This window comes from Lissotriton helveticus, chromosome 4_1 (assembly GCF_964261635.1).
Source record: "Lissotriton helveticus chromosome 4_1, aLisHel1.1, whole genome shotgun sequence".
In the NCBI taxonomy this organism is placed as follows: Eukaryota; Metazoa; Chordata; class Amphibia; order Caudata; family Salamandridae; genus Lissotriton; species Lissotriton helveticus.
In genome coordinates, this window is record NC_136063.1 from 1,117,616,436 (window position 1) to 1,117,636,797 (window position 20,362).

General features: G+C 45.5%; 1 protein-coding gene across 5 annotated transcripts in view; it reads left to right on the forward strand.

Moving 5' to 3' along the window:
- PTPN3 (protein tyrosine phosphatase non-receptor type 3) overlaps nt 1-20,362 on the forward strand; it is a 1,880,479-nt gene that overhangs the window by 112,463 nt on the left and 1,747,654 nt on the right. For all 5 annotated transcript variants that reach the window (XM_078687727.1, XM_078687724.1, XM_078687726.1 and 2 more), the window contains exon 3: nt 13,313-13,395. The gene's annotated coding sequence lies outside the window, so the exon portion shown is untranslated. The remainder of the gene's footprint in view (nt 1-13,312; nt 13,396-20,362) is intronic.

Consider the following 20,362-nt stretch of genomic DNA (forward strand, 5'->3'; position numbering starts at 1 on the left):
CCCTTAGGGGGCTACATCCACACAAACTTACGGGAGGTAAGCCCTGTGCTTCAGAGAGTTGGACACCTAATAGCCTGCCAACCTCCGCTCAACCCCCGTTATATTAAATCTGCCCCCTCCAGGGCTCCCTCTCAGCGAGATGTCTTACACTTGCGTTCCACAGCCTCCATAGAAGTCCCCTGAACACAGTAAACGAGTCCCAGCCATCCTGGTCCTAATCCATCCTCCCCCTGGTCTCCCTCCCCATTACTGAGTGCATTCCCCACGTCCAGCCAGAGTCTACAGCACCCATCCACAATCTCGTCCGCTGTCCCGGCTGTCACATGAGGCAGGTTCGAACTTCCAGCTTCTGACTGTTCATCTTCCTCATCCACGAATCCCACTTCCGACTCCGTTCTCGCCGGCGATGCACTCCTCCCTGCTTGAGAGATAGCCGTGACAGCCTGCAGTGTGGCCATTCGCTCTGTTTCTGTCTGTCTCTGTCGGTTTCTGGGCCGCCGGTTGACATCGCCGATTGCGCCTCAGTTTGCGCGGTCTTGGCCCCTCCGCTCCTCCTCTCACGCTGCTCCCTGCTTCTCCAATGCCCCTTTATACATCTCCAGCCAGTCCCAAGCCTCTTCTGGGCTATCATGAAAGGACATCTTGCCATCCACGGTGATCCTCAAGCGCGCCGGAAACATCAGAGAGTATTGAATACCCTCATCCCGAAGTGCCCTCTTGACTGCCACAAACGACACCCTCCGGCGCTGGACCTCGAGCGTGTAATCCGGAAACAGTGTCGCCCTACTGTTGTCCACGGTATACGGGCCCGCTGTCCTGGCCTTGTTTAACAGGAGATCCCTATCCTTGTAATGAAGCAGGATGGCCACCAGCGGCCTTGGTGGACTTCCAGGGGCCAGCAGCCTGGCCGGAACTCTGTGCGCCCTCTCCAGAGTAAAGAAAGATGACAGTCCTTTCGGCGCAACGGTCCCTTTTAGCCAGTCCTCCAAATACTCCACCATGCTGGTTCCCTCCACCCCTTCAAGCAGTCCCACCACCCGGATGTTGTTCTGGCGATTCCTTCCTTCGGCATCCTCTGTCCACCACTCCAGGGTCTGCAGCCTATTTTGAAAATCAGTCGTTTGCGCCATCATCGACTGTGCCGATTCCAGGACTTCTATGGCCGTCTCCGCTTGCTTGACCCTGTCAGTCAATTTGGCATGGTCCACATGGAATAGTCCCAAACCCTGTGTCCCATGTGCAATATCCAGCTGCAAGGCCTCCCTAGTGTCTGTTATGGCCTTTAGTATTTGGTCAACCTGCTGCTGGAGCATCACGTCCGAGCGTTGCTGTAGGCCCTCTTGTACTTACCCTGTAGTCAAATCCTCTCCCTGCTCCATAGGCGCTCCGGCCTGCTCCCTATGTTCAAATTTGGCCCAAGAGTCGCGCAACTTCCCGGCGGTCTTCTGTGTGTCGCAGCCACACTACAAGTTCCCACTGTGCTGCCACACCTCAGGTGGTCAAGTCGCCCTCTCTTCTTCTCTCTGCTCCCTCTATCAGAGACCCCCACCTCGATAGGGTCGTCCACCCGTATCAACCAAGCCCCGTTACTCCACTGTCTCAGTCTCTCTATCGAGCTGTTCTCCAATCAGGCAGCACAGGTTCGCTTCCCACTTTGGGGCCGACTCCAGGCCAGCCAACGCCAGCTCCTGCGTCCCTTTAGGTCGGACAGCAGTACAGGCTCCCCCTCCTCCGGGTCAAAGTCAATGGGTCTCAACCCCGTACCAGTGCTCGCTCTCGCTGTGTCTGCAACTTAGCTATTAACTGAGCCCTTCTTCTTAGTGTTCCATTTACTGCTGTCACCATTCCATAACTACTCCTGTGGTCCTGTCCTGGTTAGCTCCTGCTCAAGTCCCCCATCAGTTGTTCCACACACGCCCACTCCCAGCCGCTGTTGATCTCTTCACCTTATCAGACCGTGCCCATTAGTCGCACAAGTTCCTGTGTGCCAGCCTCCCTGGCCAGTTGCACCAGCCGATGGACCCCCAAACAGGAGGAGGAGACCCCCAGCAGTCGTCTCTGGCACCTCCCAATAACACGCTTCCTTCTGCCATCGGTGGTCCCGCTATATACTGGTTGTCCTCTGGCTGTTCTTCTCCCCTCAATTTGCCACCAGCGCAGGTACTCTGTTAATTACATCATTCCTGCAACCATACCGGTACTCTTCAGGCCGCCTGCTGTTAAGAGCACCGCACGGCCCATTCACTCTCCACCTGTGATCTTCCACTGCCTGCGTGCAGGCATGGAGGCAGCTCCAGGATCCTTCTCACGTGCCCTCATACCGGGCTTGGCCACCCAGTTGTGTAGCCGCCCTCTGTGACTGACAACTGCCTGTCTGCTCTGTTATGCAGTCAACAATCCAACCCCTCAGCCAGCACCGGCCATCCCCTCTACCACCAGCCTCCTTGCACCTGTTCAAGGTGCTTTCCCAGCGCTCACCGCACACTGCTCCCCCCTCATCGGGAGCCGCCGCAATCCAGCCTGAGTGGCGAGACGTCCACGTCGCTTTTAACACTGTACTCCAGCCCCCCCGCAAATCCGGACCTCTCCTCGCCGAACTTGCACCGTCCCCCACGCCTCCTCCTTGCCGCTGATATCCCCTTCCGTCATATAGGAGGGTAAAGCGGGGGGGACCGCTCGCCACTGGGCGCACCCAGAACCAGGTCGCGCTATAGCGCTGCTCGGTCACCCAAACCGCTGTCCCAGTCTGTGCCACAGCAGTATTGCCCCTTAGCTCCTCTCGCGGCTATAGTCCGCTGCCCGGCCTCTGCGGGTCGCTCCTGCCGCCAACTTGCGCCTCCACTGTTACCGGTGACGTTCAGTCATCAGGGTCTGGACTGCGTGGTTGTTTCCGAGTCCCCCTGGAGTTCTCACCCTGGATAATCGGGTGGGGAGGGTCCGCTTCGCCGATGCTCCTCGATGGTGTACCCAGGACGACCTGCTCTCTCGGCCGCTTGGTCACGGAGCCCCGACCGCCATCTTGGGTTCGCCTTGCCGAGCAAGTTTCTCTCGGCGGAACCTCCGATCACGCCGCCTCCAAACTCGCTGTCCCGGCAGTCGGTGCCTCCCGGCCCCCTTCTCTGCCAATCTAGGGACTTGGGGCTCCTTATAGTGTCCCTAGTCAGGATAAGAGACTGGGTCGGCGCGGAGCTCTCTGCTCACGCGTCCACTCCCATCTGCCTCATAGCCACGCCCCCAACTAACCATATCCTCATCTCGTGATTTCTGGACCCTAGAGCTATCTTGGCGCTTATAAAAAAAAAAACCCTAAAGGTAAGTCATCTATCTACGTGCTTTGTGGATGGCGCTATAGGGAGTTGGCCCGACAAGTATCCTGCTAGGCTTGAGCTGTCAAAGTTAGGTACAATACAATCCCCACTGATTTATTTTGTAGTTGGACCCACCCTGGGTATTCTCCTTGCCATAATAAGATGTCCCTGGATGTATGAGCCCATTCTAGCAAACTTCAGCCTACAACATGCTTTATCCTTTAATTGTTCTGTGCACTCTAGTTGTAACTGGCTTAACTCCGGGACATTAACCATTATATTAACAAATGGACATGCTGCCAGTGGGAGGTTTAAGTATGAAAAATTCTTTCCCCTCCCACTTGCTGATAAACACTTGTGTCACTTACTCTCTCCCCCCTCTGTTCTAAACTACATTCTTCTTCCCTAAGGCAATGGGAATTTCCCCACATTCGGCGGAGGCCATTAGAGGCATTAGTAATATTGGAAGTTAACACATGGGACCCTACGATTTGGGTTTGCCCACCATTCTCAATAAATTCTGATACCCGCAGTTCGATATCTTCCAAACACGACAATGAAGGTTGCACCATAGTTAAGAAAAGTGATTTCAGTTTTTCATTGAGATCATTCAAGTTTAAAGCGGGAGGAGCCAATGATTTTGGAAGTCAGATGTGGATCGAGTTTTATGGAGCTTTCCTTGGTCTTTTCATTTTGGGGGGCTGGGGCTCTCTGGTTTCTCCCCATTTTCTTTTTCCTGGAGGCTCCTTGGGAGATATTTCTGGGTTGGCGCTTATATCAAGACAAAGGGAGGATAAACCTGAAGAAACACCTTCATGAACAGCGATTGGAGGAGAGCTCTTGGGGCCATTGCTAATAACTCCACTTCCCCGTCTCCCAAAGAAAGTCTCAGTTCTGTGAGTGCAATCTCGTTTATTATAACGTTTGTCGCCTTTACAAGAAAAGAGTCTAGCGTAGAAATAGTTACCCCATCTGTATCAGGTTGTTTGGTCTTCTTTTTGCCCATGAGAGATTTAAAATTGCCTTCTCATGAAGACCAAATGGTAAGAGGGGTGCGGAGCCCAGCCTCCTCCAGGCTCCAACTGGCATGGAATGGCCCACCATTGACCCTGGCTTCGGCGTCATGCCTAAATGCACGTTGCTGAGCTGCAGAGGATGATGGGGAGTGTCATTTTTTCCCCCAGTGGTTTAAAAATCCAGAGTTGCACGGCTTTCTCCCCACACGTAGTGGCTACAAACACAGTGGGTCGGTGTCGCCCTTAAATGTGTGTTGATGGGCTGCAGAGGGTGATGGGGAGTGTAGTTTGTTCCACCATGGTGCTGAAGTCCAGAGTGGCACGGCTTTCCCCCCTCATGTAGTGGCTACAAACACAGCAGGTCAGCTTCACGCTTGCCTTAAATGCAGGTTGCTGGGCTGCAGAGGATGATGGGGAATATTGTCCCCCCCTCCCCCCACTGTCAGTAGTGTGAAAATCCAGAGTGGGAAGTCCAGAGTGACACAGCTTTCTCCCCTCACATAGTGGCCATTAGTCAGATATTTGCAAAATGTAACCAGCTCCTACGCCTGCTTTCAGCAACAAGACAGACTTGTCGATGTTGTGAGGATGAAGCTGAAGTTACCGCATGAAAGAAGGTGGCGTACAGAGCAGTGTCATTTTTTTCAGACTGCGTGCATTTTTGTACTCTAAACTGGAGGAGGATCCAGGCTTTCTTGTAGACCTATTGTAGTTCAAATTGTTCATTGCTACATATAGAGGGTGATATGTGCTAAGGAGAGCTGATGTCAAGAATACTAGTGAATGTGAGGAATATACCCTTGTGGTTCATGAGCCTACAACACCTGGCAACATAATGGAGAAGGCAGTGTGAAATATGGGTATGCAAGTTATAAATGTAATTTAGGTGGTAGCTACAATTTACTGTGCAGATCCCATGGTGTTTCATGGTTTCTGTTATGCTTTCAGTTCATTTTCATGCCACTTCAGCAGTTGGGTCAGCCACATTGTACATTTTCTTAGACTAGGCAGAGGCAACAGGAGAGAGAGAAGAGGCAGAGAACCACTTGGATGGCCTGCTTTGCAGGTCGAGGTAGCCCAGTTCAGCAGCTACATAGAACCATCACAACCAAAGGGGCAGAAGGGTGCTGTTGTGTGTATGTATATATTCACACCAAAAATGGGGTAATGAGGAATGGCCCTGTAATTTAGATGGCAACATGCACAAGGCAAGTGATGCTGTTATATTAGTAAAATGATGATGCATGAACAAGAATGAAAGTTGATAATCTGAGCAGCTGCTGTGCAGCTTTTTATAGAAAGAAATACTAGACTCCTGCATAAATACACCTTATGATTGAGGAAATCAGGGCTGCCATTCTGAGCTGAAACTGCACAATACTTAAATGCCCAGATTTCACCATCTTCTAGGCCGAAGGAGACCAATATTTGAGGAAGGGATTGCACCCCAAGCCCCCCATACACCCAAAGGCTGATTGATGATCACTAGTTTGGCGACCCATAGTTTATTTTATTTATTCAAAGTTTTATATAGCGCGAACAAGATCCTTACAGATATCAGAGCGCTTCACAATGACCGGGTAGGGGCAGTAGGAATGAACAGAGGTAATGGGAGCATTGTAGTAGTCACTAACATGAAAGGATAATAATAACATACATAAAACATATCAATATACAGTCAGGTAAACAAATAATATAAGACGGCACAAGTCATTGATCCCACTACAGAGGTGTTCAGGTACACCTTGGGTGAGTGGAAGGCTTATACCAGTGTTTTAGTATAGAGAGAGCACTGAGTGGGGGCATCGGGAGGGTGAATCAGTGACCCAACGTGTATCATATATTGGTCGGTAGTAAGAAAGTAGAGTAGTAGTGTCTCCATCAAGTAGAGGTATAGTGCCAGAGGACAAGGTGAGCATTGACACAAGGCAATGCAGAGTCTCTGATCCAGCACCTATAAGGTTCAGGAGATCTTGGCCAGAAGGATGGTTTTCACCTCTTTCTTGAAGAGTGCAGTGGAGGAGATACGCCTTGTTTCAGGAGGGAGCGCATTCCAGATCCTGGGTGCCATTCCTGAGAAGGAGCGCTTGTAAGTTTTCTCTTTCCGGAATCTACGGGGTTTCAGGAGTAGATTTTTTGAGCTTCTATTGGATCTCGAACCTCCTGATATAGACAACTTTTGAGCGAGGTAGTTGGGTGCATTGTGGTGCACGGCCGCGTGTGTCATAACTGCAATTTTTAGTTGTATTCTGGCTTCAAAAGGCAGCCATTTTAGGGACTTTAAGTCTGGGGAAATATGCGAATGTTTTCTTGAGCCAGTAATGATTCTTGCTGCAGCGTTCAGGGAGGCTCTTAAGGGTGCTGTTGTGGATAGCGGGAGTCCGCTGAGGGCCACAATTCCGTAGTCTATTCGAGGGATGACTAACGCTTGTACAGCAGTTTGGAAGTCTTCAGCAGGGAGGAAGGGTTTAATTTTCCTCAGTGTGTTGATTTGGAAATTAGCTGCTTTTGTGGCTTTGCTGACGTGCTGCTGCATGTTGAGCTTGGCGTCCAGTGTGATGCCTAGGGATTTCGCTGAGTCCACGATGGTGGGTTGGACATTGAGTGCTAGGTTGTTGAGCCATGTTTGGGTGGTGGAAATTTTCGCCGGGGGTGAGATGAGAAGGAACTCAGTTTTCAGAGCATTTAGTTTGAGGTGATTATCGGCTAGCCAAGATTGAGTGTTAATAAGCGTGGAATTCAGATGTTTGATATCTTCCGGGGATTGAAGCTTTAGGTACAGTTGTGTGTCGTCGGCGTACATATGGAATTGGACATTAGAAGCTTGGAGCAAGGTGGCGAGCGGTTCCATGACGAGGTTGAACAATGTGGGGGAGAGGGAGGATCCTTGTGGAACACCTAGATCTGCAGGCACAGGTGAAGATAGCACATTGTCGATCTTGAACTTCTGAGACCGGTTGTGAAGGAAGGACGAGAACCATTTGAGAACCGTTCCCGATAGACCCATTCTAGTGCTTAGCAGCTCCAGCAAGTTCTCATGTTTGACCGTGTCAAATGCTGACGAGAGGTCAAGAAGGATGAGAAGGCAGGACTCATTGCGATCAAGAATTTGGAGGGCGTCATCAATTATGTGTGTCATAGCTGTTTCCGTGCTATGTTTCGCTCGGAAGCCTGATTGATGAGAGTTGAGGAGGTCAAATTGGTCAATGTGTCTTGTTAGTTGGAGTTGGACACATTTCTCCAGCAGTTTGGCCAGGGTGGGGATATTGGTGATGGGCCGGTAATTGTTTAGGTCAGACGGATCAGCTGTAGGTTTCTTGAGTATAGGCGTGACTTGCCCCACCTTGAGGGAGTCTGGAATGAGGCCTTGTTGCAGGGAGCAGTTGATGATTTTGGTCCAGAGAGGGAGGAGCAAGGGGATGAAGTCTTTTACAGCATTAGCAGGTAGAGGGTCTGTGAGGTGATTAGAGGGCTTCAAGGTGCAGAGCAGCTTGTGTATTGTTTCTTCCGAGTAGGTATCGAAGTACAGCCAAGATGCCATGTTTTTAGGTTGAGTGTTAGCCATTCTGGTGTGGTTGGGGAATCGGCTTACATCCATGATGAGGTCATTTCTTATGTTGTCAGTCTTTAGCTTAAAGAAAGCAGAGAAGTCTTGACAGTGTGGGGAGTCGCTTGTTGTGCTATTTGATTGTAAGGGTTGTGCCTTTGTTTGGGTCTTGATTAGTTCGAACAGTTTTCTTGGCCTGTTTTTTGCTTGGTCCAACTGGCGGCTGAAGAAGTCCAACTTTGTGCGCTTTATTTTCCTGAAGTAGGCATTTCTCTTGTTTTTAAGCCTTTTGAGGTGCAGTGCTGAAGGGTCCGCTCTCCAGGTGCGCTCTGCCATTCGCATCGAACGCCTGTCGTCATTGAGTCTGTCGTCATACCAGGGGTTAGAGGTTTTGGTGGAGACTCTCTTCAGTTGCAGTGGGGCGACTTCATTGACTAATGTATTCATAGATTCAAGGTAGTGGTCAGTCAGTGATTGAACATCCGAGGCACCTGAAGGGGGAAGGAGGAGATTGCCGATGTGGGGAGGCAGAGTAGAGGGGTTGAGATTCTTCATGTCCCTTTTCCATGTTTTGGATTTGATTGGTTGAGCCGGGTTAGGTTTAACTTTTTCATTGATAAAGAAGGTGATAATGTGGTGATCTGACCAGTCGCAGGGTAGAATCGTCTCCAGTTGTGTAGAATTATCTTTGGCAATGATGAGATCAAGTATCGAGCCTTTGTCGTGTGTTGGTCTATCGCATATTTGGGTGAGGTCAAGCGCATTAAGGAAAGTTTTGAGACTATTCACCACTGTGTCTTTCTGATCGTTCCAGTGGAGATTGAAGTCACCCAGGTAGACTTGGGTGGTCTGCCGACCGGCATTGGAAGTGATCATGTCCATGAGTTGTTGGGTGAATATGAGATTGTCACCAGGCGGGTGATAGATGAGATGTAGAGCACAAACTTGTTTGCCCTCGCTGGTGATGTCGAGGCAGAGGAGTTCACAGGAGGAGAGGGAGGGGGAGGTGACTTTAGTAACGGAGAGGTTGCTTCTAAAAATGCATGCAATTCCCCCGCCCGTCTTGTCTGAAGACCTGTCTAGCCTAATGATGTGATAGTTGGGGGGGACTAGTATGTCCATAATCGGGGTAGAGGCTTCAGTGAGCCAAGTTTCTGTTAGAATGGCTAGGTCCAGATCCCTAGCTGAGACGAGATCAGCGATGTCGGAGGAGTGTCTCTGGGCCGATCTGCAGTTGAGTAGGATGCATTTGAGTTTGGGAGAGAGAAGGGTAGTCGAGCTTTCTAGAGTGAGGGGAACTTTTCTGAGGTTGTTAGGGACGGAACCTCTGTTGTTGAGTGTTGGGAGCCTCAGAGGGTTTGTAAGAATTGTGGGTATGGGGATGTGTGTGCTGGATATGTGTTTTACCGGACCTGGGCCATAAGAGCTTAGGAGAGAGCATAGGTCGCGGTCCGACAATGGGTTGAGGACACGGCGGGGGCGGTGGGAGTTGTTGCGAACGGGGATAGTCTGCCAGCGCGGATGTCGTTGGAGGCGAGGGTATGTAGGGCGGGTGCGTCCTTTGTAGGGTAGAGGGATGATGGGAGGTAGACTGGGCTGTGATGAGAGAAGGTCTTTGATTGCGTGGACATCTTTTTTGATTTGTGGAATATCCTCTTTGACTTGTTGGAGGGTGGGTAAAGTCAGGTCAGGGGGTGCATTGGGGATGGCGTAGGTGGTGAGAGCCATTGGTGTATGGTTGTGTAGTGAGCTGGAAAGCGGACAGGGAATCAAAGGGGGGGATATACTAGCATTGTTGGAATGTTCTGCGGTGCAAATGGGTGGGATGGCATTCAAAGAGTGGGCGTGTTTGTGGGCGGGGGGTGTGGGTGAAGTAGGCGGTGAAGGCGGTGGGTGGGAGGCATAGGTAGTGCCGTCAGTGGGAGACGGTGCCGGTGAGTGGAAGAGTGAGTGAAGGCTGAAGACAGTGGGGGAGACCGGAGGGTAGTGAGGGCTGAGAATAGGAGATGGGAGAGAGGGGGATGCTAAGGTAGGGGAGGTGGTATGTTCTGTGTGTGTTGTTGGGAGGGTGTGAGTGTCGTGGGTGGGAGTGGGGAAGGAGCTGGGGGGGGAAAGGTGTCCGCCGTGGGGGGTATGGGAGGGGGAGGTGGATAGACTCCGAGTGGTGATGTTATCATATGGTGGCGTGTTGTGGGTGAGAGTTGTTCTGTCAGGTGTGAGAGTGTCGTGGGTGAGAGTGGGGAGGGAGCTGGGGAGGGAGAGGCGTCTGTCGTGGGGGGGATGGGAGGGGGGTGGATAAACTCCGAGCGGTGGTGTGTTCAGGTGGCGTGTTGCGGGTGGGGGTTGTTATGTCAGGGAGGAGAGGGATAGGGGGGATGTGAGTGGGGGTAAAAGGGGTCATGTTAGAGGGGCGGTTAGTATAAGAGGTGGCGACATTTGTGTCTGTCCTTGGGGAATGTGGGGCGTTGACAGCAAGTGGGCCATTTACTGGGGTGCTGGGGGTGTCTGTCCTTGGGGAGTGTGGGGTGTTAATAGCAGGTGGGCCATTTACTGGGGTGCTGGGGGTAGAGGTGTTGTAGGTGGGGGCTGCGACGTCAGGGGTGATAGTGCTGGTGGAGATCTGGGTGGGGGTCCGCAGATTGGAGAGGTGCTCTTTGAACTTGGGGAACAGGTTGTCTAGTAGTTCCAGGTTCTTGTCCGTGGATTGAATTAGGACAATCCCGTTGTTATAGATAGTAATGGTAGTCCTGCCAGGGAAGAGGTGGGAAGGTGTGATAGAGAGAGTTAGGCCATGAGTTGTTTTCCTGGTGGAGGAGACGGTGAGTAGGGTTAGGAACGCTTTTCTCCATTGGGCTCTGCGTGAGGTGTGGAAGATGATATCGGTATTCAGGGCTCCATTGCCCGGTGAGAAGTAGGTGTCGGCAAAGGGTGTTTCAGGGTGCGACCTCATGAAGTTATGTTTAAAACGTTTAGTGGCTTTTTTGGTGAGGGTGGAAGGGTAGTTAATTCTAAAAGTGTGCTTGCCGTTGCGCTCCATTTTAGAGGCTGTAATGTTGGGTGTAGGAGCTAGGGCGTCATAAGTGACACTAGTGAGCATCCAAAAGAGATATGAGGTAGCGTCCAAAAGAGATATGAGGTAGTATGTATCTAAATCTAAATCACTGTATCTGAATACAATAATCACAATCAGACTCAGCAGTCGTTGTAAACATGGTCAGAATCAAAATCTAAATACAATAATCACAATCAGACTCAAAATACAACGAAAACAGGATGTAGGAAGTGGTAATTGGTGCAGTCCAGGGAGAGGAGTGGAATGGGTTCACCTTACCGCAAAGGAAGGAGACAGAAATATGTGCAGGGAGATCGACGTAGAATAGGCATAAAGATACTAATAGTAATAATACAGGTATGAGGTAGCATAGTAATAATAATAATAAAAGTATGAGGTAGCAGTCGGTGCAGTACTGAGATAGAGGAAGAAGGGTACAGCTTATAACAGTGGATAGTCTAGAGGTGTAATATTAGTGATACACTAGAACAAGATACAGGTGTACAGAGTGAAGAGATATGTAGTTTTTAGAAATAAGAGGTAGTTAACGGTGCAATACTATATTGAAAGTGCGAGGGGTGTAATATACATAAAGGGATATAATATTAATGATATACCAGGTCAAAGTATATATACATAATACATGTGCAAAAGAAAAGCAGCAGGAGTCAGAGATGCCCCTAGTGAACGGCCAGAAATATATGAGGTATCCGTCAGTGCATTAAGAACATGTAGAGGTATAATACTGCAATAAACGGTAGACACTCGGTACTTGAGATTAGGAGAGAGGAGAGTTAGGGTCAGACCACTCCAAAATGGCCGCCAAAGTAGAGGAGATAGCTACGGCAAGTTACGTCATGGCTCAAACCCTATCGAGACTGGCATCCTACACATATGTGGATGGGAGTCCATGTACTTGGTAGGATGCTGCCCCCCTGACAGGGCAAGATGGAAGTGGCTCATCTTAACTTACACTTCTGTCTAATCCTTTGAATCTCTACCTCGTTCCTTCCCATTCTCTTCCCTCATCTGGTCAACTCTGCTTCCACCACCAGCAGGAGTCCTTTGTTCCAAACAGTAATAGCCACACTTGTGCCATGTTTCGTTGTAAATAACTTCGGACTCAGCCCCTTTGAATGCAAGCTCCAGCCAGTAAGGTTTGATGAATGTGTGTGGGACACTACAGTTTACTTCTGCCCCTGGGAAAGGAGCCTGTGCCTGCCTTGTTCACCCAAGAACGCTGGTCTTACCAACTCGTAACTTTACACACACGTAACTTTGAAAATGAATGGACCATGTTGCTAGCAGGGGTGTTCATGAATAAGCATAAAATGTTCACCTGAGTGAATCAAAACTTGAAGTACTAAAATAAAAATCTTATTTCAACATGAGAATGCTTAAAGGGAAGGGATGGTGTAGCTCTTCAAAGTAAGGGTACTGTTGAAGTAATTGTATGGACGTAAATGTCTGATCATGTGAATGGGGGAACAGTAAAGGTTGGACACCTCGATAAGCAAATGTCATGATGATTATGCTCAACCTTCAAATGGCTAGCAGAGAGCTAGTCCATTTCAGGCTGATTAATTTTAGCAGTATAAAAATGACATCCGAACCTTACAGGATTCAAAAGTAGGAAATACCAGGAGGCATAGGCACATGATGTCAATTGCTAAATTCTAAAGAAAAAAGGAAATTATTATATACTAGGAACTATAGAAACCGCAATCAGAAAGAAAGTCCAAAAAGAAAGTGCCATGGGTAGTATACCTTTTCCATTTGGGAGAAATTGTGAATAAATTGGATGCTACTATAGGGAATGCCACTCCTAAAGACCTGAGCACCTTCTTATTCGGTTGCAGTGATCAAAATAATTCCTCCATTCAGCAAGAGGGCGCCTCAACACTCACTCTGGTAGCTGCTAAGCGGATGATAGTGGGCAAATGGGAAACCGCTCAAACCTTGCTGAATTATCTGGTCACAGACTTGAGATGTTTTGTCCAAGAGGTCACATGGTCACATCTTGTATCCTAATTTCCAAAGGCCCTGCTTGATTATCTGAGGGAGTGCATTGCTGATGATGAAGAGTTACAGAATCTTTTCCTCAGTTCAGTGATTGTGTGTATGGGTGTGAAAATGAATGAAAAGGGAGGGGGCAAGAAGAAGAAGAAAATAACTACATTGTTGTTCATTGTTTTTGTATTATGTCTCTATCTCCCATGTTTATTTTTGGGAAAGGTCGCAAATAGAAAGCAAGATCATCAATCTAACTGCATTTGGTTTGCCAAACGTTCTGTGTTTATATATATTCAAAATATTGAATGCGATTTTTTTTTTTAACAAATTAAACTCCTTTGACACCTAAAACTGGAATTGTTTATTTTCTTTGAAGGACTTTGTTGGAGAGGTCAAACTGCTTTAGGCAATGTTGACGGAAGACTGGTTTCGATTGCATTAAGGAGTGCCGAAGTTAAGGTAAGTAAAACCCCAAATATGTGTTGTTAATTCTATTAAACATTTGTCTGTTTAGTTGTTATTATCTTTTTTAAATTGTTACACACGTTTCTCCACTTGGTTCATACCTTCAGGACCGTGCTTGATCGCCCTTGGCCCTGCTAGCAAGGGGGCTTGCTTGTTCATGCCTCATACCTATTAGATGTAATTGTGACATGGAAAGATATATAGGGACCATATCACTACAGACCTTATAAGCAAAAGCCAGAGGCTAGTAGTTTCCTTCTAGGTCACATGGGCCACAGTAATCCTGAACTTCGATAGAGGTGTTGAACTAATGAATTAATGTTTGGACAAAAGGCTTCAAAAGTAATAAGCATTAGTTGGGCACGGTAAAGGTGCCTGCAGAGGTGGGTCTGAATAGGGAACCACTTTTAGACACCAAAGTATCGTTTCCCAAAATACCTAAATCCGTAGCGAAGACATTTGAAACGGCTTATATTGAGGAACAGCTTTCCATGAATGTGCAATATATAAATCATAGCGTTTGCTACATTCATTTTTCACAGTCATTCCATTATTGCAAAGTTCTGTGTCATGCTACACACTGAAAGGATCTTGCCTAATACACTGGTTGCTATCAGCCCTTATCTTGACAGAATATAAAAACATTTGTTCTACACTTTCTTCATAATAACAGAAAAAGCTGTTTCTTTGGCAGATTGATATATATATATATATATATATATATATATATATATATATATATATATATATATATATTTTTTTTTTTTTACACAAGCATTCTCTTACTCGCTCTCCACCCTACCTATAAGGCAGTCGTTCCAATCTCACTCACAGATGTGTTCCCTGCTTAAACTTCTCAAAGGCTATCCAGTTGCTCCCGGCAGGGAAAACACTGGGCCCCAGTGTTTACCCACTTAAGTCAAGTCAAGTAGTTTATTTGCATAGTTAATTAAAACCGTTGCAATACAAAAAATATATATTCGATTAAAACTAACACGTGGATGTATGATGCTCAGGGACTTGCAATCAGTCTATTCTTAAAATCTAGCAAAATAATTCTTCCTTTAGATTTAACCCAGATATTATTATTCCTCCTGGTTTTCTAGATAGAACCTTTCACTTTTAGCTTCTTTTTAAGCCCTTCAAATTTTGGGCGAAAGCCCCTGAGAGTGAAAGTTTCTCAGTATCAGACACGTGGTCAAGTGACGGACCCAGAATGAATTCCCAGATAAGATCAAAATCACGAACCCCATTACCAACCCAAATATCAGAAGAGGCGATTCTCTCAACATTTGAAATAACAACTATCCAACCAGGCTAGATCCTTTTTAGCACTGGATTTGGGAAAGAGAAAGTTCATGTTCTTGTCTTACATGTATCGTGGCTGACCTTTCAGTAAATTGGCCATCCTTGGCTTTTTATCATGTTACCTGCAGTCTGTGCAGTGTCATAATGCTTCAGAGGGTTTATCAGGAGTCATGATGTGTGGATTATGTACCTGTGCTGCTGATTGTGATAGTACTGTGGTTTTAAGCTATTGCTGCTGAAATCCTTTTTATAATCTACTAGTTGCAGGAATGATTACAAGCAGGAAATACTCTACCATATACACTTCCAAAGTGGATAAAATAAGGGCAGTTGGGTTGTTTAACACTAGAATGTTTTTATTTACAGATCCATGAAACTGCACTAGCAAGCAGTGTAGTAAGCACACATTGGCAAAATCAGTAGGTTGGGCTGTGGGCCTTTTAGCATTGCAAACGCCTGTTTTGTTCTGAAATGTTTTTTTTAACTTTTATTACAGAAATCATAAAAAAAAATGGCTGCCCTCCCTGCACACAATGCATGCATCCCAGTGGCTGTTTTAAAATTATTTTGTATAATAAAATGTTACAAAAAACCCTAAAAATTGCTGTATTCACACGCATTGAATGTTTTTTACAAAAGTAAAAACATGTAAAGATGGCTGCTAAAGTGTAAATATACTTGCGCACTCATAGGCAGCCATCTATAATTGCTTTAAAAGCCTATTTAGTGATGGGTACCACTTGCAGTGCTCGCAGCGACAAGCTGTAGTGAGGGACCAGTAGAAGTGTCTGTACAGCTGCCATGAACTCAAAGTTAAAAGAAAAATAATAGTAATTAAAGACACTTTAGCCTACAAGTCCCTGTGAATGAAGCGGAATATCTTCAGTATGAGTGATGACGTACTGCTTTGGTAGAATGCCATAACTCACACAGAAGAGGATCAATGGGTGAAGTGAGCAGACCCATTACCCCATTCTGTATGCTGAAGTGGGCGGTAGAAAAATGTGAATGACCCAATAGCAGCCCTATTATTGTGAGGGGGAAACTGAAAACCCCTGAAAGTAAGTGTATGCATATATAAGCACAACAGAATCCCCAAACGCTTGTCACATCCACAAATGCGCTGGTGCCTAAAGGACGGGCTGCGGCACCCGTGTCACTGTCCGTACACAATGAAAAAGTCCTCAAGGCACAGCTCACGGTGAAATTCTACATCGCAATAAACACAGAATTTCACAGTGAGGAGTGACTTGATTCTTTGTGTACGGATGCACACACACACAAACACACACTATAATATATGTATGCGTGTGTGTGTGTGTGTGTGTATATATATATATATATATATATATATATATATATTTATATATACGTTCACACCCCAAAGGGAGGCGATCAAAGCAAAAGCGCAAGTCCTTAACCATTCCTTTACAACTTTAGCAGAATTCATCCGGGCACAGTAGTCTTCAGCCAATGGCGGATGTAATGAAGGCTGACTTGATACCTGCACTTTGGTACAGGGCAGAAATAATCATGGGTGCGGAAGCTAATCTCCTGGACAAAATTGTGATAAGATCCTATAAATAACTTTTCCAGCTATCAAGATCAGCATTGTCTGCCCAAATTAGGCTGGAGTTTTCGCTGATAAACCAGCCCCTCGCTAGGCCTGTGGCATTTGATAAATGCTGCCAAAACTGCAGTCAGCTGCTGAAGGCTCATTGGCTAACATAGTCTGGCCTGAAATAAGCCTTCAAAGGGGGAATAGTGAATATAAAAAATACCTTGAAAGAAGCATTGGAAAGTTTGAATTGGGCGAGATAAGGAAATTAAAAACATCCAGTCAAATTTTTAGAAGAGCGATAAATAAATCTATCCAGTTGCAACGTTGGTTGAACGATAAAGATTAAGTGGCTAAGCTGTCACATGGGTGGCTGGTGATAAAATCTTATGATGTCCAAAAAATGCTCACATTTATGAAAGCCACTTACTCCCTTAAGATCAAACAGAAATTAATTGCTCTGAGACTTGGTGATATTCCCGCTCTAGATGTTGTGCCACAGTGGAGGGGAGAAGGCCAAAGGGGGGACCAGGAATGCCGAATATGTCATCAGGCAGATGAAACCCTGCAGCACGTCATCTGCATTTTCCCAGCTCTAGATCATCAGTGAAGGAGTTTGTTGAAGGAGGAATATAACACATAAGGGAATAGGTCTCGTAGATCAGCACAAATTGAGTCATTGGATCCAAGAAACACAGTACTTAACATTCGATTGGTGCAATTCTTGGACATCTTTAAATCTCTTGCTAAAGTGAAAACTTGGACTTAGGCTGGGGTCAAGGTGGATGGGTAAGAAAGGCTGATGTTTTGTCCGCGCTATAGGAGTAGGCAGGTGAACATGAAAGTACCCATGTTTATGTACAGTGTAAAACTTCAATAGGACTCAGTTGAATACTGAGAAAAGGCACGGATGCACCTTAGAGAATGTTATTATTTATTATTACTATATTTGCTATGTGTTTGCACTAAATATAGCTTGTTCGAAGGGACGGCGTTAACAGCACTTTAATTACCGGGCTGGGCATGACCGCAAAGCCTGTTGGTATGATAGGTATTATCTTTACATAGAGACACTATCATTAATAATTACATGAATTAATACAATTTAGATATGAACAGAATACTATTTTTATGATTCTCTATGTGATTTCAATGGTCCTGTACGGCATGTTATCTTTGAATTATTGAAATATCTATAATGTATTTGTTCAGAATGTCTGAAGTCTCTGTTTTAAGAATTCTGCTGCTTTAAATTTTCATGATTGTAACAATTTTTATTAATAGAACAATAACTATTTTTCACATTTCACTGGCTAAGAAAGGCTGTGTCAAGAATCCCAGAAACCCCTTCACAGCATGGCGGGATGCTAGGGATAACCTGTGTTTTGCGGCTCCCTATCCTGTCAGGTTGGATATTTGCCCAAGCTCATCTGTACATTTTATCTGACCAACTATTAGCACTGTTGCTCTTTACCCGTAATGTCGCACACAGCATAGGCCTTTGTCAAGCTTATATTAATGCACTGGCACTATGGGATGCTAGATAGAATTAGGGCTCCTCAGCTTTTACTTTATACTGTTGCACCCTATTCGCTATTTTGCACAAACTGGTATCATCAGTCAGCACCTAAAATTGCTGCTGCACACAGTGATTCGATATGCCTACTTGTTTTCCTTCATTTGATCTTTTTATTTGTGATGTCATTTGTACTTTTTATATTGTTTATGGTTTTGGTTCTCTCTACATATGTATGTACTATGTAATTGTGTAATGTTATTCAAATCAATCTGTCTTTGCTAATTCCAATCCTAAAAAGTTATCGTCGTGGTGTTTACTCCGTCCTAATACTAATGTAGCCCATGAAGCAGCATTGAGTGCATGTGAAGCAAATATTCTTTACTTTTAGCTGATTTATTTGCTTATATCAGTTGTATTGTGGTAGGAAGGATACTCGTTAGAACAGCATTGCTCCTATGGTGTCAATGTGGCTGAAATGGTTTTAGGCAAAATGTCTAGCAAAATCAAAATCCTGGAGAGTGCCCAGAAATGTACCTGTTGTAACTACTGTGGTGACTTGGGGTTCTTATTTTTCTAATCTTGGATTTTAATGGGCATCCAACCGTAAACTTCCTGTTGTTTTTTCGTTCTTATGAGAATGAAATAATAGTCATCAACAGTGCTTGAAATGGAAAAATAGAAGTGCAGGTACTCTCTACCAATTATAAATATACTCTCCAATTATAAATATAGCATTTCTCTTGCAAAGTGCCGATACTCTCCTTCTCAAAATGAAAAGGTGTTGGTACTCCGTACCGGACAGTACCGTCCCATTTAAAGCACTGGTCATCAGGAAATCTGATAAGAACTGCCCTCCGTCAGACCTTCTTTCAGAAGTTAAGATTTGGATAGCAGAAGACTGTCTAGGCAGAAAAATCTTCACTTAGGCAAATGAGTTTTTAACATCTGATAACTGCCCATGATGTCGCCCAGAATTTTTGAGATAGTGCAAACACAACCAGGTAGAGTGAAACAGTGACAGAAATCTCAGGCCCGTGGTTAAGAGCTCATGGCTTGAAGAACAAACTCACTTTTGACCTTTCTAGAAGACAGATTGTTTATGACCACATAGTTGGATAGCACTTGCCTCTACTGACAGGAAGTAACTGACTCTGGCCTATTTTGTGTTTGAACGTACAACACAGTATTCCTCGTCTTCTTTTAGTAGCATTGCAGTATTTTGAATTGCCTGCTGGCAAGTGCTTCACAGTGAATGGCACAATTTAAAAAATGCTCATCCACTCAGAAGAGATAGCGTTTTGACATCAATCTGGAAGACAACGCCATGTTTTATTTTACAACAACTATTTTATATGATACTCTCTTGACCATCGGTGATGCAGCAGTAGGGGACGATTGATATGGGCATTATGTCAATTCTTTGTAAATGTTGGTTATTCTCTTCATCAGGGCCACTCATCGCTCAAGGAAATAGAATACCCTTCCTAAGCCTTACAGCTACTTTAAACAACCACTTCTGTAGTCCGCTTTCCAACTAATTTAGACCTTATCCCAAGACGTGCTCTTCCACAGACTCTTTATGATCAGTAGGTCTAGGAGGAATATCTGTGAGTCTCCAGGAAACCAAACTGATGATTCAGGTTCTGCCTTCTGTGCACCTCCGTCACCTGTTGAAAAAATGCGTTCTCCTCCTGTGATTACCCAAGTTCAGAGCACAGGCATGTTATCCCCACAGTACTTCAAAAGGCCTAGTGGAAAAAGATGAGAAACTATGAACATTTCAGTGTCTTTACGAAAAGATTTTGCACAGCCCTTTATATAAATCTTTCAAATTCACAATCTGTTCACAAGTCTGATGTCCTCATTTTTTTATATTAAATATTCCAGCCTTGAAAAGTTGCTAGCCTGGATATTTTCTCGTAAAGGAACCAAGTCCCCAACCCTAAACTGGCCTATTTATACAGTGCTTTAACTAAAGCGAAGGAAAATAATCTCTGTAGTGCATGGTTGCAGAGCCTGTCTGTGTTGCTATAGTTACTTAGTACATAAAATGAGTGAAAATGACTACAAAATTGCTTAAATATGAGGCATTTCACATCACACTGACAGATGTTAAGTTGCTAAAAGTGATTACGCAAACCAGTGTTTGTCACTGTGATTATATTTGTGATGATTAATTGGTCTGAATAGCTTGGCCCGGTGTGGGCCGTGGTTGTAGCCTTTCTTCAGTTTACACCCTCTTTCATTAAACTGTTAAGGGAAGGGCAAAGGGATTGGCATAGATTTCTTGCCTTGTCCTCGAGTAGTTGGGTGGAGATAACATCTGTCAGATAGCATGAAAAGCTTTATTCCTTTAATGGTTCGTGACTAATAAGGTATTCACCACAGTAAAAATGAAGGGACACATTTATTTTCTGTAATTAAAGGCTTCCTATTCAGCATTTCAAAATAACTTCTTAGGGAGGTATCTAGCTATCTGCCTATATCTATGTTTTTCATCCATCTATCTATATGTATGAGTGTATGTGTATATGTTTGTGTGTGATTGGATGTATGTGTAGATATATATATTTAAA